Here is a 23760-nt window from a genome sequence, read left to right as displayed (position 1 = left end):
TTTGGGTAAATAAATAATTTCAATGTTCCTGGCTCTTTATGTAAATATATAACTTCAATGTTCCTGGCTCTGGGCCTTTCATTCACTTAGGACACACCTTTCACTAATCTTCAACATGCTGTGAACCACACCTCTTAGTTCAGTCACTCTTAAGGTACAGTATTTCTTGCAGACTGGACTGTGGAGGCTTTTGCAGTGTTCCTCTCCAATACATTAAGCACTGAGAGAGAGTGTTTGTATTTGGTCACTATGTAGTGAGCCAGTTGAGGGAACAGGTTTGACAATCAGATCATCAAGTGTCACAGCAGTTACCATACACAGGATAATATACCACCAGCAGCCAGAAATCATAATCAGGTTTATTATCGCTGACATACTGTATGTTGTGAAATTTGTTGTTTTGCAGCAGCAGTAGCGAGTTGAAATAAAGAAATAAATAGTGCAAGAGGAACAGTGAGGTAGTGTTCATGGACCGTTCAGAAATCTGATGGCAAAGGGGAAGAAGCTCTTCCTAAAACAATGGGTGTGCGTCTTGAAGCTCCTGTACCACCTCCCTCATGGTAGTAATGAGAAGAGGGCACGTCCTGGATGACGATGAGGGTCCTTAATAATGGATGCTGCCTTCTTGGCTCACCCTGTCTCGAAGATGTCCCTGATGGTGGGGAGACTAGTGCCTGTGATGGAGCTGTCAACCTCTGCAGCCTCTTGTGATCCTGCAAATTAAGAGCCTCCATACCAGGCTGCGATGCAACCAGTCAGAATGCCCTCCACTGTACACCTATAAAATTTTACCAGCGAGCGTTCGATGGGTCTGGACCTGTACTCCCTGTAGTTGAGAAGAATGAGAGGGGATCTCATTAAAACCTATCAAATATTGAAAGGCCTAGATAGAGTGGACGTGTAGAGACTGTTTCCTATACTGGGAGAGTCCAGGACCAGAGGACACAGCCTCAGAATAGAAGGACTTCCATTTAGAACAGTGATGAGGAGGAATTTCTTTAGCCAGAGGGTGATGAATCTATGGAATTAATTGCCACAGATGGCAGTGAAGGCCAAGTGATTGGGTATATTTAAAGAGATTGATTAGTAAGGATGTCAAAGGTTACAGGGGGAAGACAGGAGAATGGGGTTGAGAGGGATAATAAATCAGCCATGGTGGAATGGCAGGGCAGACTCAATGGGCTGAATAGCCTCAATCTGCTACTAAATCTTATGGTCTTATACCAAATTTTCTCAAGACTTCTAATGAAGTAGAGCCACTGGTGTGTCTTTTCCTTGATTGCCTCAGTATGTTGGACCAAGATAGATCCACTGAGATATTGACACCCAGAAACTTGAATCTGCTCACCCTTTCCACCGCATCCCCCTCATTAAGGACTGATGTGCGTTCCCTCAAATTCTCCTTCCCTTAAGTCCACAATCAGTTCCTTGGTCACTGTTCAATGCACTCAATAAACACCATGGTAGTCTTGTTTATTTGTAATGTGTCAAGAACAAAAAATTGAATTCCCACTCACAATCTCATCTCTTTGCACACTTGCCACACTGACCTAGTCTGAAATAGTCGCAATTTCCCCCCATTGCATGCCATCGCACTTGTGTACACCAGCAACATTCTGGCATCCCCTTGCTCACCAGTTTTGGACACCCTTACACACCAACATCACTCTTGCACACTCACCCAGCTCACACTCTCAGTGCCTTGCATGCTCATTCCACTTGCATCTGCTGCTCCTTACACACTGGACCCATTCGCACTCCCATCCCTTTGAACACTGAACCGGTTCATACACATAAACCATGCACAATAACTAGGCTCACACTCCCAGCTCCTTGCACACTGATTTCAATCACACAACAGCCTCCTGCATGTCCACCTGACTCAAACACCCAGCTCCTCTGACACTGAAATTGTTCCGCTCCCAGCTCCTTGCACGCATAACCAGCTCACACCCCCACACCCATGCACACTGATTTTCTTCAGAATCAGGTATAGTATCACTAGCAAATGCCGTGACATTTGTTGTTTTGTGGCAGCAGTATATATAAGGTTAAATTCTATAAGTAATGCAAAAAGAAAAAAATATTGAGGTTGTGTTCTTGGGTTGTCCGTTGAGAAGTTTTGATGGTGGAAGGGGATGAAGCTGTTCCTAAAACACTAATTGTGTGTCTTTAGGCTCCTGTACCTCCTCCTTCAGGGTAGCGATGAGAAGAGGGCATTTCCTGGACGATGGGAGTCCTTAATGATGGATGCTAACTTTTTGAGGCATCGCCTTTTGAAGGTATCCTGAATACTCTGGAGGCTAGTGCTCACGATGGTGCTAGCTGAGTTTACAACTTTCTGTAGCTTTTTCCAATCCTGTGCAGCGGCCTCTCCGTATCAGATGGTGTTGCAACCAGTTGGAATGCTCTCCGTGGTACATCTATAGAATTATGTGATTATCATTGGCGACACACCAAATCTCCTCAAACTCCTCATGAAATACAGCAACTGTTGTGCCTTCTTTGTAATTAGATCAATATGTTGGATCTTCAGAGATGTTGACACCCAGGGACTTGAAACTGCTCACCCTTTTTTCCTTTGATCCCTCAAGGAGGACTGATGTGCGTTCCCTCAACTTCCCCTTCCTGAAATCCACAATCAATCCCTTGTTCAGACTGAGGGTGGTTGTTGCGATGCCACTCAACCAGTTGATCGATCTTGCTCCTGTACGCCTCCTCATCGCCACCTGACACCAATTTTAGTCGTGCTGTTGGCAAGTTTGTTGACTGTATTTGAGCTGTGCCGTGGTTGTAGAGAGAGTAGAACAGTAGGCTAAACACTGCTCCTGAGGTTCGCCAGTACTGGTTGTCAGCGAGGTATTATTTCCGATCCGCACAGACTGAGGTCTCCCGATGAGGAAGTCAAGTATCCAGAGGCCCAGGTTTTGGAGCTGGTCTCACCCATACCTTGCACGTTCACCACGCTCACACTCCCAGCTCCTTGCAAGTCGACTCCGTTCACTCACACCAAACCTTGCACACTCACCCGGTTAACGCGAACACAGATTTCAATTACACAACAACCACTTGGACGCCAACACCGGCTCACGCTCCCCGCCAAGGAGCCGCCGGTACCCATGAGGCCAACTGCGCAGGCGCGGCGGGTCACAGGTACGACCAGGGCGCAGGCGCTGCCGGCATCGGCGCAGGCGCACTCTCCACGATTCCTGCTCCCGTCGCGGTCTCGGCAAAAATTTCGGCCGAGAAGCGAGCGGCGAGGCCGAGGCCCCGGCCCAGCCCCGGGGGGAGAGGCCGCAACCCGGGGGAAGGGCGACGGTGCGGCCCGACCGCCAGCTCAGTCGGCACCGGAGCCCGCGGTGGTGGCGCTGAATGAGCGGAAGCCGAGTGAGTGAGAGTGGAGGGAGGTCGGGGAGCGAAGCCGCGCGGGGTCGGGGCTTGAGGCTTGGTCGGTGGGGAACCCTGTTGTAGAGTGCCGGAGGGTGCGGGTCTTTCTCTGTTTATCAGCATGGTACAGTACTGGTGCGGACGGGTCTTGTCACTGTATAACACCGAGGTACAGTACTGGCAGGAACGGGCATTTCGGTGTGTAACACCGTGTTACAGTACCAGTGGGATCAGGTCTGTTACTGTATAACACTGGGGTACAGTACCGCTGGGAATTGTCCCTCCGTCACTATATAATACCGGACTACTGTCCCGATAGGGCTGGATCTGTCACTGTCTAACACATGGGTACAGTGTACCGGTGAGAACGGGTATGTCACCGTAAAACACCATTCTACAGTACCGGTGGGGACGGGTCCGTCGCTGTATAACGCCAGATAGAGTACTGGTCGGGATTGGTCTGACACTATATAAAACCTGGATACGGTACTGATGGGAAAGGGTCTGTCACTATATAACATCAGGATACAGTTTTGGTGGGGACAGGTCTGTCTCTGTATAACACCAGGACACAGTACTGTTGGGGACGAACCTGTTGCTGTATAACACCGGGATACAGTACTCGTAGGGAAAGATTTCACTGTATAACACCAGGTTATAGTACTGGTAGGGACTGGCCTGTCACTGTCTAACACCAGGGTACAGTACCAGTGGGGATGAGTCTCTCACTGTATACCATTGGGGTACAGTACTGGTGGGACTGGTTTGTCACTGAATAACACTGGGTAAAATACCAATGGGGACTGGGGTGTAGTACCTGGGGACTTGTCTGTCACTGTATAACTCTGGAACACAGTTCTGGTAGGGGTAGGCCTGTCAGGGAATAGTACCATTATACAATACCAGTGTGGATGGGCCTGTCAGTGTATAATACTGGGTGCAGTCCTGGTAGGGACTGGTCTGTCACTGTATAACGCCAGGGTACAGTTTCAGTGGGGATGGGCCTGTCAGTGTATAACACTGGAGTACTGTACCGGTGGGGACAGATCTGTCATTTGTGGGGACAGGACTGTCACAGCATTACACTGGGGTATAGTACTGGTAGGGAAGGGTTTGTCACTGTATAACGCCAGGGTACAGTTTCAGTGGGGATGGGCCTGTCAGTGTATAACACTGGAGTACTGTACCGGTGGGGACAGATCTGTCATTTGTGGGGACAGGACTGTCACAGCATTACACTGGGGTATAGTACTGGTAGGGAAGGGTTTGTCACTATACAACACTGTGGTACAGTACCAATGTGAGCTTGTCTGTCACCATATAACATCAGGGTAAAGTAACTGTAGGGACTGGTCTGAACTATAGAGCAATGGGGTACAGTACCAGTGCTGAATGGGTTTGTCACTATATACCCCTGGGAGAGAGTATCAGTGGGAAAAGGGTTTGTTACTGTTTATAATCGGTGTTCAGCAGCAGTGATTGTGAGTCGGTCACTGTATAACACTAGGGTTCAGTACCAGTCTGTTATTGTATAACACAAGGATACAGTGCAGGGGGAAGGGTCTGTCATGGTATAACACTGGGTACAGTACCAGTGTGGACGGGTCTGTCAGTGTATAACCGGGGTACAGTACCTGTGTCGATGGGTCTGTCGGTGTGTAACAGCGTGGTACAGTACCTATGTGGACGGGTCTGTCAGTGTGTAACATCGGAGTACAGTACCGGTGTGGACTGGTCTGTCAGTGTGTAACATCGGAGTACAGTACCGGTGTGGACGGTTCTGTCGGTGTATAACAGCGTGGTACAGTACCTATGTGGATGGGTCTGTCAGTGTGTAACATTGGAGTACAGTACCGGTGTGGACGGTTCTGTCAGTGTGTAACATCGGAGTACAGTACCAGTGTGGACGGGTCTGTCGGTGTGTAACATCGGGGTACAGTACCGGTGTGGACGGTTCTGTCGGTGTGTGACAGCGTGGTACAGTAGTGGTGTGGACGGGTCTGTCGGTGTGTAACATCGGGGTACAGTACCGGTGTGGACGGGTCTGTGGGTGTGTGACAGCGTGATACAGTACCGGTGTGGACGGTTCTGTCGGTGTGTAACATCGGGGTACAGTACCGGTGTGGACGGGTCTGTCGGTGTGTGACAGCGTGGTACAGTACCTATGTGGACTGGTCTGTCAGTGTGTAACATCGGGGTACAGTACCTGTGTGGACGGGTCTGTCGGTGTGTAGCATCGGGGTACAGTACCGGTGTGGACGGGTCTGTCAGTGTGTAATATTGGGGTACAGTACCGGTGTGGACGGGTCTGTCGGTGTGTAGCATCGGGGTACAGTACCGGTGTGGAAGGTTCTGTCGGTGTGTGACAGCGTGGTACAGTACCTATGTGGACGGGCCTGTCGGTGTGTAATATTGGGGTACAGTACCGGTGTGGACGGGTCTGTCGGTGTGTAGCATCGGGGTACAGTACCTGTGTGGACGGGTCTGTCAGTGTGTAGCATCGCGGTACAGTACCGGTGTGGACGGGACTGTCGGTGTGTAACATCGGGGTACAATACCGGTGCGGACGGTTCTGTCGGTGTGTAACAGCGTGGTACAGTACCTGTGTGGACGGGTCTGTCGGTGTGTAACATCGGGGTACAGTACCGGTGTGGACGGGCCTGTCGGTGTGTAACATCGGGGTACAATACCGGTGCGGACGGTTCTGTCGGTGTGTAACAGCGTGGTACAGTACCTGTGTGGACGGGTCTGTCGGTGTGTAACATCGGGGTACAGTACCTGTGTGGACGGGTCTGTTGGTGTGTAGCATCGGGGTACAGTACCGGTGTGGACGGGTCTGTCAGTGTGTAATATTGGGGTACAGTACCGGTGTGGACGGGTCTGTCGGTGTGTAGCATCGGGGTACAGTACCGGTGTGGACGGGTCTGTCGCTGTGTAACAGTGGGGTACGGTACCGGTGTGGACGGGTCTGTCGGTGTGTAACATCGGGGTACAGTACCGGTGTGGAAGGTTCTGTCGGTGTGTGACAGCGTGGTACAGTACCTGTGTGGAAGGGCCTGTCGGTGTGTAATATTGGGGTACAGTACCGGTGTGGACGGGTCTGTCGGTGTGTAGCATCGGGGTACAGTACCTGTGTGGACGGGTCTGACAGTGTGTAGCATCGGGGTAAAGTACCGGTGTGGACGGGACTGTCGGTGTGTAACATTGGGGTACAATACCGGTGCGGACGGTTCTGTCGGTGTGTAACAGCGTGGTACAGTACCTGTGTGGACGGGTCTGTCGGTGTGTAACATCGGGGTACAGTACCTGTGTGGACGGGTCTGTCGGTGTGTAACAGCGTGGTACAGTACCTATGTGGACGGGTCTGTCAGTGTGTAACATCGGAGTACAGTACCGGTGTGGACTGGTCTGTCAGTGTGTAACATCGGAGTACAGTACCGGTGTGGACGGTTCTGTCGGTGTATAACAGCGTGGTACAGTACCTATGTGGATGGGTCTGTCAGTGTGTAACATCGGAGTACAGTACCGGTGTGGACGGTTCTGTCAGTGTGTAACATCGGAGTACAGTACCGGTGTGGACGGGTCTGTCGGTGTGTAACATCGGGGTACAGTACCGGTGTGGACGGTTCTGTCGGTGTGTGACAGCGTGGTACAGTAGTGGTGTGGACGGGTCTGTCGGTGTGTAACATCGGGGTACAGTACCGGTGTGGACGGGTCTGTGGGTGTGTGACAGCGTGATACAGTACCGGTGTGGACGGTTCTGTCGGTGTGTAACATCGGGGTACAGTACCTGTGTGGACGGTTCTGTCGGTGTGTGACAGCGTGGTACAGTAGTGGTGTGGACGGGTCTGTCGGTGTGTAACATCGGGGTACAGTACCGGTGTGGACGGGTCTGTGGGTGTGTGACAGCGTGATACAGTACCGGTGTGGACGGTTCTGTCGGTGTGTAACATCGGGGTACAGTACCGGTGTGGACGGGTCTGTCGGTGTGTGACAGCGTGGTACAGTACCTATGTGGACGGGTCTGTCAGTGTGTAACATCGGGGTACAGTACCTGTGTGGACGGGTCTGTCGGTGTGTAGCATCGGGGTACAGTACCGGTGTGGACGGGTCTGTCAGTGTGTAATATTGGGGTACAGTACCGGTGTGGACGGGTCTGTCGGTGTGTAGCATCGGGGTACAGTACCGGTGTGGACGGGTCTGTCGCTGTGTAACAGTGGGGTACGGTACCGGTGTGGACGGGTCTGTCGGTGTGTAACATTGGGGTACAGTACCGGTGTGGAAGGTTCTGTCGGTGTGTGACAGCGTGGTACAGTACCTGTGTGGACGGGCCTGTCGGTGTGTAATATTGGGGTACAGTACCGGTGTGGACGGGTCTGTCGGTGTGTAGCATCGGGGTACAGTACCTGTGTGGACGGGTCTGTCAGTGTGTAGCATCGGGGTACAGTACCTGTGTCGACGGGTCTGTCAGTGTGTAGCATCGGGGTACAGTACCGGTATGGACGGGACTGTCGGTGTGTAACATCGGGGTACAATACCGGTGCGGACGGTTCTGTCGGTGTGTAACAGCGTGGTACAGTACCTGTGTGGACGGGTCTGTCGGTGTGTAACATCGGGGTACAGTACCTGTGTGGACGGGTCTGTCGGTGTGTGACATCGGAGTACAGTACCTGTGTGGACTGGTCTGTCAGTGTATAACATCGGGGTACAGTACCGGTGTGGACGGGTCTGTCGGTGTGTGACATTGGGGTACAGTACCTGTGTGGACGGGTCTGTCGGTGTGTGACAGCGTGGTACAGTACCTGTGTGGATGGGTCTGTCGGTGTGTAACATCGGGGTACAGTACCTGTGTGGACGGGTCAGTCGGTGTGTAGCATCGGGGTACAGTAGCTGTGTGGACGGGTCTGTCGGTGTGTAACATCGGGGTACAGTACCGGTGTGGACGGGTCTGTCGGTGTGTAACATCGGGGTACAGTACCGGTGTGGACGGGCCTGTCGGTGTGTAATAGCGTGGTACAGTACCTGTGTGGACGGGTCTGTCGGTGTGTAGCATCGGGGTACAGTACCTGTGTGGACGGGTCTGTCAGTGTATAACATCGGAGTACAGTACCGGTGTGGACGGTTCTGTCAGTGTGTAACATCGGAGTACAGTACCGGTGTGGACGGGTCTGTCGGTGTGTAACATCGGGGTACAGTACCGGTGTGGACGGTTCTGTCGGTGTGTGACAGCGTGGTACAGTAGTGGTGTGGACGGGTCTGTCGGTGTGTAACATCGGGGTACAGTACCGGTGTGGACGGGTCTGTGGGTGTGTGACAGCGTGATACAGTACCGGTGTGGACGGTTCTGTCGGTGTGTAACATCGGGGTACAGTACCGGTGTGGACGGGTCTGTCGGTGTGTGACAGCGTGGTACAGTACCTATGTGGACGGGTCTGTCAGTGTGTAACATCGGGGTAAAGTACCTGTGTGGACGGGTCTGTCGGTGTGTAGCATCGGGGTACAGTACCGGTGTGGACGGGTCTGTCAGTGTGTAATATTGGGGTACAGTACCGGTGTGGACGGGTCTGTCGGTGTGTAGCATCGGGGTACAGTACCGGTGTGGACGGGTCTGTCGCTGTGTAACAGTGGGGTACGGTACCGGTGTGGACGGGTCTGTCGGTGTGTAACATCGGGGTACAGTACCGGTGTGGAAGGTTCTGTCGGTGTGTGACAGCGTGGTACAGTACCTGTGTGGACGGGCCTGTCGGTGTGTAATATTGGGGTACAGTACTGGTGTGGACGGGTCTGTCGGTGTGTAGCATCGGGGTACAGTACCTGTGTGGACGGGTCTGTCAGTGTGTAGCATCGCGGTACAGTACCGGTGTGGACGGGACTGTCGGTGTGTAACATCAGGGTACAATACCGGTGCGGACGGTTCTGTCGGTGTGTAACAGCGTGGTACAGTACCTGTGTGTACGGGTCTGTCGGTGTGTAACATCGGGGTACAGTACCTGTGTGGACGGGTCTGTCGGTGTGTAACATCGGGGTACAGTACCGGTGTGGACGGGCCTGTCGGTGTGTAACATAGGGGTACAATACCGGTGCGGACGGTTCTGTCGGTGTGTAACAGCGTGGTACAGTACCTGTGTGGACGGGTCTGTCGGTGTGTGACATCGGGGTACGGTACCGGTGCGGACGGGCATGTCGGTGTGTGACATCGGGGTATGGTACCGGTGCGGACGGGCCCGTCGGTGTGTGACATCGGGGTGCGGTGGCCGTGCGGACCGGCCCGTCGTCGGGGTACGGTACCGGTGCGGACGGGCCCGTCGGTGTGTGACATCGGGGTACGGTACCGGTGCGGACGGGCCCGTCGGTGTGTGTCATCGGGGTACGGTACAGGTGCGGACGGGCCCGTCGGTGTGTGACATCGGGGTACGGTACCGGTGTGGACGGGCCCGTCGGTGTGTGACATCGGGGTACGGTACCGGTGCGGACGGGCCCGTCGGTGTGTGACATCGGGGTACGGTACCGGTGTGGTCGGGCCCGTCGGTGTGTGACATCGGGGTACGGTACCGGTGTGGACGGGCCCGTCGGTGTGTGACATCGGGGTACGGTACCGGTGTGGTCGGGCCCGTCGGTGTGTGACATCAGGGTACGGTACCGGTGCGGACGGGCCCGTCGGTGTCTGACATCGGGGTACGGTAGCAGTGTGGACGGGCCTGTCACTGTTTGACACTGGGGTTTAGTACCAGCTGTTATGGGTCGGTCGGTCACTGTGTGACAGCAGGGTTTAGTTCCTGCTGTTACGGGTCGGTCATTGTGTAACATTGGGGTTTTGTACCGGCTGTGTCGGTTCCGTCACTGTGACATTTGGGTTTAGTACCGTCTGTGTCGGGTCTGTCACTGTGACGCTGGGGTTTAGTACCGGCTTTGTCGGGTCTGTCACTGTGACACTGGGGTTTAGTACCGGTTGTGACGGGTCTGTCACTGTGACACTGGGGTTTAGTACCGGCTGTGTTGGGTCTGTCACTGTGACATTGGGGTTTAGTACCGTCTGTGTCGGGTCTGTCACTGTGACACTGGGGTTTAGTACCGGCTTTGTCGGGTCTGTCACTGTGACACTGGGGTTTAGTACCGGCTTTGTCGGGTCTGTCACTGTGAGATTGGGGTTTAGTACCGGCTGTGTTGGGTCTGTCACTGTGACATTGGGGTTTAGTACCGGCTTTGTCGGGTCTGTCACTGTGAGATTGGGGTTTAGTACCGGTTGTGACGGGTCCGTCACTGTGACATTTGGGTTTAGTACCGGCTGTGACGGGTCTGTCGCTGTGTGACACTGGGGTTTAGTACCGGCTTTGTCGGGTCTGTCACTGTGACATTGGGGTTTAGTACCGGCTTTGTCGGGTCTGTCACTGTGAGATTGGGGTTTAGTACCGGTTGTGACGGGTCCGTCACTGTGACATTTGGGTTTAGTACCAGCTGTGTCGGGTCTGTCACTGTGACATTGGGGTTTAGTGCCGGCCGTGTCTGGTCTGTCACTGTGTGACACTGGTGTTTAGTATCGGCTGTGTCGGGTCTGTCTCTGTGACTTTGGTGTTTATTACTAGCTGTGTCTTGTCTGTCACTGTGTGACACATTGGTTTTAGTACCGGCTGTGTCGGGTCTGTCACTGTGACACTGGGGTTTAGTACCGGCTGTGTCGGGTCTGTCACTGTGTGACACTGGGGTTTTAGTACCGGTTGTGTCGGGTCTGTCACTGTGACACTGGGGTTTAGTACCGGCTGTGTCGGGTCTGTCACTGTGTAATTGGGGTTTAGTACCGGCTGTGTCGGGTCTGTCACTGTGACACTGGGGTTTAGTACCGGCTGTGTCGGGTCTGTCACTGTGTGACACTGGGGTTTTAGTACCGGTTGTGTCGGGTCTGTCACTGTGACACTGGGGTTTAGTACCGGCTGTGTCGGGTCTGTCACTGTGTAATTGGGGTTTAGTACCGGCTGTGTCGGGTCTGTCACTGTGACACTGGGGTTTAGTACCGGCAGTGACGGGTCTGTCACTGTGACACTGGGGTTTAGTACCGGGTGTGACGGGCTGTCACTGTGACATTGGGGTTTAGTACCGGCTTTGTCGGGTCTGTCACTGTGACACTGGGGTTTAGTACCGGCTGTGTCGGGTCTGTCACTGTGTGACACTGGGGTTTTAGTACCGGTTGTGTCGGGTCTGTCACTGTGACACTGGGGTTTAGTACCGGCTGTGTCGGGTCTGTCACTGTGTAATTGGGGTTTAGTACCGGCTGTGTCTTGTCTGTCACTGTGAGATTGGGGTTTAGTATCGGCTGTGTCGGGTCTGTCACTGTGACACTGGGGTTTAGTACCGGCAGTGACGGGTCTGTCACTGTGAGATTGGGGTTTAGTACCGGCAGTGACGGGTCTGTCACTGTGAGATTGGGGTTTAGTACCGGCTGTGTCGGGTCTGTCACTGTGACATTGGGGTTTAGTGCCGGCCGTGTCTGGTCTGTCACTGTGTGACACTGGTGTTTAGTATCGGCTGTGTCGGGTCTGTCTCTGTGACTTTGGTGTTTATTACTAGCTGTGTCTTGTCTGTCACTGTGTGACACATTGGTTTTAGTACCGGCTGTGTCGGGTCTGTCACTGTGACACTGGGGTTTAGTACCGGCTGTGTCGGGTCTGTCACTGTGTGACACTGGGGTTTAGTACCGGCTGTGATGGATTGTCACTGTGTGACACTGGAGTTTACTATCAGCTGTGATGGATTGTCGCTGTGTGACACTGGGGTTTTAGTACCGGTTGTGTCGGGTCTGTCACTGTGACACTGGTGTTTTAGTACCGGTTGTGACGGATTGTCACTGTGTGACACTGGGGTTTTAGTACCGGTTGTGTCGGGTCTGTCACTGTGACATTGGGGTTTAGTATCGGCTGTGTCGGGTCTGTCACTTTGACTTTGGTGTTTATTACTAGCTGTGTCTTGTCTGTCACTGTGTGACACATTGGTTTTAGTACCGGCTGTGTCGGGTCTGTCACTGTGACACTGTGGTTTAGTACCGGCTGTGCTGGGTCTGTCACTCTGACACTGAGGTTTAGTATCGGCTGTGTCGGGTCTGTAACTGTGACACTGGGGTTTAGTACAGGCTGTGTCGGGTCTGTCGCTGTGACACTGGGGTTTAGTACCGGCTGTGTCGGGTCTGTCACTCTGACACTGGGGTTTAGTACCGGCTGTGACGGGTCTGTCACTCTGTCACTGAGGTTTAGTATCGGCTGTGACGGGTCTGTCACTCTGACACTGAGGTTTAGTATCGGCTGTGACGGGTCTGTCACTGTGTGACACTGGGGTTTAGTACTGGTTCTGACGGTTCTGTCACTGTGACATTGGGGTTTAGTATCGGCTGTGATGGATTCTCACTGTGACAGTTGGGTATAGTACCGCTTGTGACGGGTGTGTGACTGTGACACCAGGGTTTAGAACCGACTGTGTCGGGTCTGTCACTGTGACACTGGTGTTTTAGTACCGGTTGTGTCGGGTCTGTCACTGTGACACTGGTGTTTTAGTACCGGTTGTGACGGATTGTCACTGTGTGACACTGGGGTTTTAGTACCGGTTGTGTCGGGTCTGTCACTGTGACATTGGGGTTTAGTATCGGCTGTGTCGGGTCTGTCACTTTGACTTTGGTGTTTATTACTAGCTGTGTCTTGTCTGTCACTGTGTGACACATTGGTTTTAGTACCGGCTGTGCTGGGTCTGTCACTCTGACACTGAGGTTTAGTATCGGCTGTGTCGGGTCTGTAACTGTGACACTGGGGTTTAGTACAGGCTGTGTCGGGTCTGTCACTGTGACACTGGGGTTTAGTACCGGCTGTGTCGGGTCTGTCACTCTGACACTGGGGTTTAGTACCGGCTGTGACGGGTCTGTCACTCTGACACTGAGGTTTAGTATCGGCTGTGACGGGTCTGTCACTGTGTGACACTGGGGTTTAGTACCGGCTGTGACGGGTCTGTCACTGTGACACTGGGGTTTAGTACCGGCTGTGCTGGGTCTGTCACTCTGACACTGAGGTTTAGTATCGGCTGTGACGGGTCTGTCACTCTGACACTGAGGTTTAGTATCGGCTGTGACGGGTCTGTCACTGTGTGACACTGGGGTTTAGTACTGGTTCTGACGGTTCTGTCACTGTGACATTGGGGTTTAGTATCGGCTGTGATGGATTCTCACTGTGACAGTTGGGTATAGTACCGCTTGTGACGGGTGTGTGACTGTGACACCAGGGTTTAGAACCGGCTGTGACGGGTCTGTCACTCTGACACTGAGGTTTAGTATCGGCTGTGACGGGTCTGTCACTGTGTGACACTGGGGTTTAGTACTGGTTCTGACGGTTCTGTCACTGTGACATTGGGGTTTAGTATCGGCTGTGATGGATTCTCACTGTGACAGTTGGGTATAGTACCGCTTGTGACGGGCGTGTGACTGTGACACCAGGGTTTAGAACCGACTGTGTCGGGTCTGTCACTGTGACACTGGGGTTTAGTACCGACTGTGTCGGGTCTGTCACTGTGACACCAGGGTTTAGAACCGACTGTGTCGGGTCTGTCACTGTGACACTGGGGTTTAGTACCGACTGTGATGGAGCTGTCACTGTGACATTGGGGTTTAGTACCGTCTGTGTCGGGTCTATCACTGTGACACTGGGGTTTAGTACCGGCTGTGATGGGTCTGTCACTGTGACATTTGGGTTTAGTACCTGTTGTGTCGGGTCTGTCACAGTGACAGTGGGCTGTAGTACCGGCTGTGACTGGTTTGTCACTGTGTGACACTGGGGTTTAGTACCAGCAGTGTCGGGTCTGTCGCTGTGTGACACTGGGGTTTAGTACCGGCTGTGTCGGGTCTGTCACTGTGAGATTGGGGTTTAGTACCGGCTTTGTCGGGTCCGTAACTGTGACATTTGGGTTTAGTACCTGTTGTGTCGGGTCTGTCACAGTGACAGTGGGATGCAGTACCGGCTGTGACAGGTCTGTCACTGAGATATTGGGGTTTAGTACAGGCTGTGTCGGGTCTGTAACTGTGACAGTGGGCTGTAGTACCGGCAGTGTCGTGTCTGTAGCTGTGTGACACGGGGTTTAGTACCAGTTGTGACGGGTCTGTCACTGTGTAATTGGGGTTTAGTACCGGCTGTGATGGGTCTGTAACTCTGACACTGGGGTTTAGTACCGGCTGTGTCGGGTCTGTCACTGTGTAATTGGGGTTTAGTACCGGCTGTGATGGGTCTGTCACTGTGACACTGGGGTTTAGTACCGGCTGTGACTGGTCTGTCACTGTGTGACACTGGGGTTTAGTACCGGTTGTGACGGGTCTGTCGCTGTGTGACACTGGGGTTTAGTACCGGTTGTGACGGGTCTGTCACTGTGTAATGGGGTTTTAGTACCGGCTGTGATGGGTCTGTCACTGTGACATTGGGGTTTAGTACCGGCAGTGTCGGGTCTGTCGCTGTGTGACACTGGGGTTTAGTACCAATTGTGACGGGTCTGTCGCTGTGTGACGCTGGGGTTTAGTACCGGCTGTGACGGGTCTGTCACTGTGACACTGGGGTTTAGTACCGGTTGTGACGGGTCTGTCACTGTGTGACACTGGGGTTTAGTAGCGGTTGTGACGGGTCTGTCACTGTGTGACACTGGGGTTTAGTACCGGCTGTGATGGGTCTGTCACTGTGACAATGGGGTTTAGTACCGGGTGTGACGGGCTGTCACTGTGACCCATTGGGTTTAGTACCGGCTGTGTCGGGTCTGTCACTGTGACATTGGGGTTTAGTACCGACTGTGACGGGCTGTCACTGTGACAGCAGGGTTTAGTACCGGCTTTGTCGGGTCTGTCACAGTGACAGTGGGATGCAGTACCGGCTGTGACAGGTCTGTCACTGAGATATTGGGGTTTAGTACCGGCTGTGTCGGGTCTGTAACTGTGACAGTGGGCTGTAGTACCGGCTGTGACTGGTTTGTCACTGTGTGACATTGGGGTTTAGTACCAGCAGTGTCGTGTCTGTCGGTGTGTGACACTGGGTTTTAGTACTGGCAGTGTCGAGTCTGTCGGTGTGTGACGCTGGGGTTTAGTACCGGCAGTGTCGGGTCTGTCGCTGTGTGACGCTGGTGTTTAGTACCGATTGTGACGGGTCTGTCGCTGTGTGACGCTGGGGTTTAGTACCGGCTGTGACTGGTCTGTCACTGTGTGACACTGGGGTTTAGTACTGGCTGTGACTGGTCTGTCGCTGTGTTACACCAGGGTGTAGTACAGGCTGTGACGGGTCTGTCGCTGTGTGACACCAGGGTGTAGTACAGGCTGTGACGGGTCTGTCGCTGTGTGACACCAGGGTGTAGTACAGGCTGTGACGGGTCTGTCGCTGTGTGACACCAGGGTGTAGTACTGGCTGTGACGGGTCTGTCGCTGTGTTACAACAGGGTGTAGTACTGGCTGTGACGGATTGTCACTGTGTGACACTGGGGTTTAGTACCGGCTGTGTCGGGTCTGTCACTCTGACACTGAGGTTTAGTACCAGCTGTGACGGGTCTGTCACTGTGACACTGTGGTTTAGTACCGGCTGTGCTGGGTCTGTCACTGTGTGACGTTGGGGTGTAGAACCGCCTGTGACAGGTCTGTCACTGTGACATAGGTCTTTAGTACCGGCTGTGATGGATCTGTCACTGTGACATTGGGGTTTAGTACCTGTTGTGTCGGGTCTGTCACAGTGACAGTGGGCTGTAGTACCGGTTGTGTCGGGTCTGTCACTGTGAGATTGGGGTTTAGTACCGGCAGTGTCGGGTCTGTCGCTGTGTGACACTGGGGTTTAGTACCAATTGTGACGGGTCTGTCGCTGTGTGACGCTGGGGTTTAGTACCGGCTGTGACGGGTCTGTCACTGTGACACTGGGGTTTAGTACCGGTTGTGACGGGTCTGTCACTGTGTGACACTGGGGTTTAGTAGCGGTTGTGACGGGTCTGTCACTGTGTGACACTGGGGTTTAGTACCGGCTGTGATGGGTCTGTCACTGTGACAATGGGGTTTAGTACCGGGTGTGACGGGCTGTCACTGTGACCCATTGGGTTTAGTACCGGCTGTGTCGGGTCTGTCACTGTGACATTGGGGTTTAGTACCGACTGTGACGGGCTGTCACTGTGACAGCAGGGTTTAGTACCGGCTTTGTCGGGTCTGTCACAGTGACAGTGGGATGCAGTACCGGCTGTGACAGGTCTGTCACTGAGATATTGGGGTTTAGTACCGGCTGTGTCGGGTCTGTAACTGTGACAGTGGGCTGTAGTACCGGCTGTGACTGGTTTGTCACTGTGTGACATTGGGGTTTAGTACCAGCAGTGTCGTGTCTGTCGGTGTGTGACACTGGGTTTTAGTACTGGCAGTGTCGAGTCTGTCGGTGTGTGACGCTGGGGTTTAGTACCGGCAGTGTCGGGTCTGTCGCTGTGTGACGCTGGTGTTTAGTACCGATTGTGACGGGTCTGTCGCTGTGTGACGCTGGGGTTTAGTACCGGCTGTGACTGGTCTGTCACTGTGTGACACTGGGGTTTAGTACTGGCTGTGACTGGTCTGTCGCTGTGTTACACCAGGGTGTAGTACAGGCTGTGACGGGTCTGTCGCTGTGTGACACCAGGGTGTAGTACAGGCTGTGACGGGTCTGTCGCTGTGTGACACCAGGGTGTAGTACAGGCTGTGACGGGTCTGTCGCTGTGTGACACCAGGGTGTAGTACTGGCTGTGACGGGTCTGTCGCTGTGTTACAACAGGGTGTAGTACTGGCTGTGACGGATTGTCACTGTGTGACACTGGGGTTTAGTACCGGCTGTGTCGGGTCTGTCACTCTGACACTGAGGTTTAGTACCAGCTGTGACGGGTCTGTCACTGTGACACTGTGGTTTAGTACCGGCTGTGCTGGGTCTGTCACTGTGTGACGTTGGGGTGTAGAACCGCCTGTGACAGGTCTGTCACTGTGACATAGGTCTTTAGTACCGGCTGTGATGGATCTGTCACTGTGACATTGGGGTTTAGTACCGTCTGTGTCATGTCTGTCACTGTGAGATTGGGGTTTAGTACCGTCTGTGATGGGTCTGTCACTGTGACATTGGGGTTTAGTACCGGCTTTGTCGGGTCCGTCACTGTGACATTTGGGTTTAGTACCGGCTGTGTCGGGTCTGTCACAGTGACAGTGGGATGCAGTACCGGCTGTGACAGGTCTGTCACTGAGATATTGGGGTTTAGTACAGGCTGTGTCGGGTCTGTAACTGTGACAGTGGGCTGTAGTACCGGCTGTGACTGGTTTGTCACTGTGTGACACTGGGGTTTAGTACCGGCAGTGTTGGGTCTGTCGCTGTGTGACACTGGGGTTTAGTAGCAGATGTGACGGGTCTGTCGCTGTGTGACGCTGGGGTTTAGTACCGGCAGTGTCGGGTCTGTCACTGTGTGACACTGAGGTTTAGTAGCGGTTGTGACGGGTCTGTCGCTGTGTGACACTGGGGTTTAGTAGCGGTTGTGACGGGTCTGTCGCTGTGTGACACTGGGGTTTAGTACCGGCAGTGTCGGGTCTGTCGCTGTGTGACACTGGGGTTTAGTAGCGGTTGTGACGGGTCTGTCACTGTGTGACATTGGGGTTTAGTGCCGGCTGTGTCGGGTCTGTCGCTGTGTGACACTGGGGTTTAGTACCGGCTGTGTCGGGTCTGTAACTGTGACACTGGGGTTTAGTACCTGCTTTGTCGTGTCTGTCACTGTGACATTGGGGTTTAGTACCGTCTGTGATGGGTCTGTCACTGTGACACTGGGGTTTAGTACCGGCTGTGTCGTGTCTGTCACTGTGAGATTGGGGTTTAGTACAGGCTGTGACGGGTCTGTCACTCTGACACTGGGGTTTAGTACCGGCAGTGTCGGGTCTGTCGCTGTGTGACACTGGGGTTTAGTACCAGTTGTGACGGGTCTGTCACTGTGTAATTGGGGTTTAGTACCGGTTGTGATGGGTCTGTCACTGTGACACTGGGTTTTTGTACCGGCTGTGTCGGGTCTGTCACTGTGACTTTGGGGTTTATTACTAGCTGTGTCTTGTCTGTCGCTGTGTGACACTGGGGTTTAGTACCGGCAGTGTCGGGTCTGTCGCTGTGTGACACTGTGGTTTAGTACCGGGTGTGACGGGCTGTCACTGTGACACTGGTGTTTAGTACCGGCTGTGTCGGGTCTGTCACTGTGACACTGGGGTTTAGTACCGGCTGTGTCGGGTCTGTCACTGTGTGACACTGGGGTTTTAGTACCGGTTGTGTCGGGTCTGTCACTGTGACACTGGGGTTTAGTACCGGCTGTGTCGGGTCTGTCACTGTGTAATTGGGGTTTAGTACCGGCTGTGTCGGGTCTGTCACTGTGACACTGGGGTTTAGTACCGGCTGTGTCGGGTCTGTCACTGTGTGACACTGGGGTTTTAGTACCGGTTGTGTCGGGTCTGTCACTGTGACACTGGGGTTTAGTACCGGCTGTGTCGGGTCTGTCACTGTGTAATTGGGGTTTAGTACCGGCTGTGTCGGGTCTGTCACTGTGACACTGGGGTTTAGTACCGGCAGTGACGGGTCTGTCACTGTGAGATTGGGGTTTAGTACCGGCAGTGACGGGTCTGTCACTGTGACACTGGGGTTTAGTACCGGGTGTGACGGGCTGTCACTGTGACATTGGGGTTTAGTACCGGCTTTGTCGGGTCTGTCACTGTGACACTGGGGTTTAGTACCGGCTGTGTCGGGTCTGTCACTGTGTGACACTGGGGTTTTAGTACCGGTTGTGTCGGGTCTGTCACTGTGACACTGGGGTTTAGTACCGGCTGTGTCGGGTCTGTCACTGTGTAATTGGGGTTTAGTACCGGCTGTGTCGGGTCTGTCACTGTGACACTGGGGTTTAGTACCGGCAGTGACGGGTCTGTCACTGTGAGATTGGGGTTTAGTACCGGCAGTGACGGGTCTGTCACTGTGAGATTGGGGTTTAGTACCGGCTGTGTCGGGTCTGTCACTGTGACATTGGGGTTTAGTGCCGGCAGTGTCGGGTCTGTCACAGTGACATTGGGGTTTAGTACCGGCTGTGTCGGGTCTGTCACTGTGACATTGGGGTTTAGTGCCGGCAGTGTTGGGTCTGTCACTGTGACATTGGGGTTTAGTACCGGCTGTGTCGGGTCTGTCACTGTGACATTGGGGTTTAGTGCCGGCCGTGTCTGGTCTGTCACTGTGTGACACTGGTGTTTAGTATCGGCTGTGTCGGGTCTGTCTCTGTGACTTTGGTGTTTATTACTAGCTGTGTCTTGTCTGTCACTGTGTGACACATTGGTTTTAGTACCGGCTGTGTCGGGTCTGTCACTGTGACACTGGGGTTTAGTACCGGCTGTGTTGGGTCTGTCACTGTGTGACACTGGGGTTTAGTACCGGCTGTGTCGGGTCTGTCACTGTGTGACACTGGGGTTTAGTACCGGCTGTGATGGATTGTCACTGTGTGACACTGGAGTTTACTATCAGCTGTGATGGATTGTCGCTGTGTGACACTGGGGTTTTAGTACCGGTTGTGTCGGGTCTGTCACTGTGACACTGGTGTTTTAGTACCGGTTGTGACGGATTGTCACTGTGTGACACTGGGGTTTTAGTACCGGTTGTGTCGGGTCTGTCACTGTGACATTGGGGTTTAGTATCGGCTGTGTCGGGTCTGTCACTTTGACTTTGGTGTTTATTACTAGCTGTGTCTTGTCTGTCACTGTGTGACACATTGGTTTTAGTACCGGCTGTGTCGGGTCTGTCACTGTGACACTGTGGTTTAGTACCGGCTGTGCTGGGTCTGTCACTCTGACACTGAGGTTTAGTATCGGCTGTGTCGGGTCTGTAACTGTGACACTGGGGTTTAGTACAGGCTGTGTCGGGTCTGTCGCTGTGACACTGGGGTTTAGTACCGGCTGTGTCGGGTCTGTCACTCTGACACTGGGGTTTAGTACCGGCTGTGACGGGTCTGTCACTCTGTCACTGAGGTTTAGTATCGGCTGTGACGGGTCTGTCACTCTGACACTGAGGTTTAGTATCGGCTGTGACGGGTCTGTCACTGTGTGACACTGGGGTTTAGTACTGGTTCTGACGGTTCTGTCACTGTGACATTGGGGTTTAGTATCGGCTGTGATGGATTCTCACTGTGACAGTTGGGTATAGTACCGCTTGTGACGGGTGTGTGACTGTGACACCAGGGTTTAGAACCGACTGTGTCGGGTCTGTCACTGTGACACTGGTGTTTTAGTACCGGTTGTGTCGGGTCTGTCACTGTGACACTGGTGTTTTAGTACCGGTTGTGACGGATTGTCACTGTGTGACACTGGGGTTTTAGTACCGGTTGTGTCGGGTCTGTCACTGTGACATTGGGGTTTAGTATCGGCTGTGTCGGGTCTGTCACTTTGACTTTGGTGTTTATTACTAGCTGTGTCTTGTCTGTCACTGTGTGACACATTGGTTTTAGTACCGGCTGTGCTGGGTCTGTCACTCTGACACTGAGGTTTAGTATCGGCTGTGTCGGGTCTGTAACTGTGACACTGGGGTTTAGTACAGGCTGTGTCGGGTCTGTCACTGTGACACTGGGGTTTAGTACCGGCTGTGTCGGGTCTGTCACTCTGACACTGGGGTTTAGTACCGGCTGTGACGGGTCTGTCACTCTGACACTGAGGTTTAGTATCGGCTGTGACGGGTCTGTCACTGTGTGACACTGGGGTTTAGTACCGGCTGTGACGGGTCTGTCACTGTGACACTGGGGTTTAGTACCGGCTGTGCTGGGTCTGTCACTCTGACACTGAGGTTTAGTATCGGCTGTGACGGGTCTGTCACTCTGACACTGAGGTTTAGTATCGGCTGTGACGGGTCTGTCACTGTGTGACACTGGGGTTTAGTACTGGTTCTGACGGTTCTGTCACTGTGACATTGGGGTTTAGTATCGGCTGTGATGGATTCTCACTGTGACAGTTGGGTATAGTACCGCTTGTGACGGGTGTGTGACTGTGACACCAGGGTTTAGAACCGGCTGTGACGGGTCTGTCACTCTGACACTGAGGTTTAGTATCGGCTGTGACGGGTCTGTCACTGTGTGACACTGGGGTTTAGTACTGGTTCTGACGGTTCTGTCACTGTGACATTGGGGTTTAGTATCGGCTGTGATGGATTCTCACTGTGACAGTTGGGTATAGTACCGCTTGTGACGGGCGTGTGACTGTGACACCAGGGTTTAGAACCGACTGTGTCGGGTCTGTCACTGTGACACTGGGGTTTAGTACCGACTGTGTCGGGTCTGTCACTGTGACACCAGGGTTTAGAACCGACTGTGTCGGGTCTGTCACTGTGACACTGGGGTTTAGTACCGACTGTGATGGAGCTGTCACTGTGACATTGGGGTTTAGTACCGTCTGTGTCGGGTCTATCACTGTGACACTGGGGTTTAGTACCGGCTGTGATGGGTCTGTCACTGTGACATTTGGGTTTAGTACCTGTTGTGTCGGGTCTGTCACAGTGACAGTGGGCTGTAGTACCGGCTGTGACTGGTTTGTCACTGTGTGACACTGGGGTTTAGTACCAGCAGTGTCGGGTCTGTCGCTGTGTGACACTGGGGTTTAGTACCGGCTGTGTCGGGTCTGTCACTGTGAGATTGGGGTTTAGTACCGGCTTTGTCGGGTCCGTAACTGTGACATTTGGGTTTAGTACCTGTTGTGTCGGGTCTGTCACAGTGACAGTGGGATGCAGTACCGGCTGTGACAGGTCTGTCACTGAGATATTGGGGTTTAGTACAGGCTGTGTCGGGTCTGTAACTGTGACAGTGGGCTGTAGTACCGGCAGTGTCGTGTCTGTAGCTGTGTGACACGGGGTTTAGTACCAGTTGTGACGGGTCTGTCACTGTGTAATTGGGGTTTAGTACCGGCTGTGATGGGTCTGTAACTCTGACACTGGGGTTTAGTACCGGCTGTGTCGGGTCTGTCACTGTGTAATTGGGGTTTAGTACCGGCTGTGATGGGTCTGTCACTGTGACACTGGGGTTTAGTACCGGCTGTGACTGGTCTGTCACTGTGTGACACTGGGGTTTAGTACCGGTTGTGACGGGTCTGTCGCTGTGTGACACTGGGGTTTAGTACCGGTTGTGACGGGTCTGTCACTGTGTAATGGGGTTTTAGTACCGGCTGTGATGGGTCTGTCACTGTGACATTGGGGTTTAGTACCGGCAGTGTCGGGTCTGTCGCTGTGTGACACTGGGGTTTAGTACCAATTGTGACGGGTCTGTCGCTGTGTGACGCTGGGGTTTAGTACCGGCTGTGACGGGTCTGTCACTGTGACACTGGGGTTTAGTACCGGTTGTGACGGGTCTGTCACTGTGTGACACTGGGGTTTAGTAGCGGTTGTGACGGGTCTGTCACTGTGTGACACTGGGGTTTAGTACCGGCTGTGATGGGTCTGTCACTGTGACAATGGGGTTTAGTACCGGGTGTGACGGGCTGTCACTGTGACCCATTGGGTTTAGTACCGGCTGTGTCGGGTCTGTCACTGTGACATTGGGGTTTAGTACCGACTGTGACGGGCTGTCACTGTGACAGCAGGGTTTAGTACCGGCTTTGTCGGGTCTGTCACAGTGACAGTGGGATGCAGTACCGGCTGTGACAGGTCTGTCACTGAGATATTGGGGTTTAGTACCGGCTGTGTCGGGTCTGTAACTGTGACAGTGGGCTGTAGTACCGGCTGTGACTGGTTTGTCACTGTGTGACATTGGGGTTTAGTACCAGCAGTGTCGTGTCTGTCGGTGTGTGACACTGGGTTTTAGTACTGGCAGTGTCGAGTCTGTCGGTGTGTGACGCTGGGGTTTAGTACCGGCAGTGTCGGGTCTGTCGCTGTGTGACGCTGGTGTTTAGTACCGATTGTGACGGGTCTGTCGCTGTGTGACGCTGGGGTTTAGTACCGGCTGTGACTGGTCTGTCACTGTGTGACACTGGGGTTTAGTACTGGCTGTGACTGGTCTGTCGCTGTGTTACACCAGGGTGTAGTACAGGCTGTGACGGGTCTGTCGCTGTGTGACACCAGGGTGTAGTACAGGCTGTGACGGGTCTGTCGCTGTGTGACACCAGGGTGTAGTACAGGCTGTGACGGGTCTGTCGCTGTGTGACACCAGGGTGTAGTACTGGCTGTGACGGGTCTGTCGCTGTGTTACAACAGGGTGTAGTACTGGCTGTGACGGATTGTCACTGTGTGACACTGGGGTTTAGTACCGGCTGTGTCGGGTCTGTCACTCTGACACTGAGGTTTAGTACCAGCTGTGACGGGTCTGTCACTGTGACACTGTGGTTTAGTACCGGCTGTGCTGGGTCTGTCACTG

The 23760-nt window shown here is 53.5% G+C and overlaps 1 protein-coding gene across 2 annotated transcripts in view; it reads left to right on the top strand.

Moving 5' to 3' along the window:
• The first annotated feature begins 3211 nt into the window (after positions 1–3211).
• The window catches only part of map3k2 (mitogen-activated protein kinase kinase kinase 2), a 135416-nt gene continuing 114867 nt past the window's right edge, over positions 3212–23760 (top strand). For both annotated transcript variants that reach the window (XR_012098996.1, XM_073046280.1), the window contains exon 1: positions 3212–3387. The gene's annotated coding sequence lies outside the window, so the exon portion shown is untranslated. The remainder of the gene's footprint in view (positions 3388–23760) is intronic.

The sequence above is a fragment of the Hemitrygon akajei genome, chromosome 5 (genome assembly GCF_048418815.1).
Source record: "Hemitrygon akajei chromosome 5, sHemAka1.3, whole genome shotgun sequence".
NCBI lineage: Eukaryota > Metazoa > Chordata > Chondrichthyes > Myliobatiformes > Dasyatidae > Hemitrygon > Hemitrygon akajei.
Note: the sequence above shows the minus strand (reverse complement) of the source record. Positions and strands in the feature narration are given on the sequence as shown.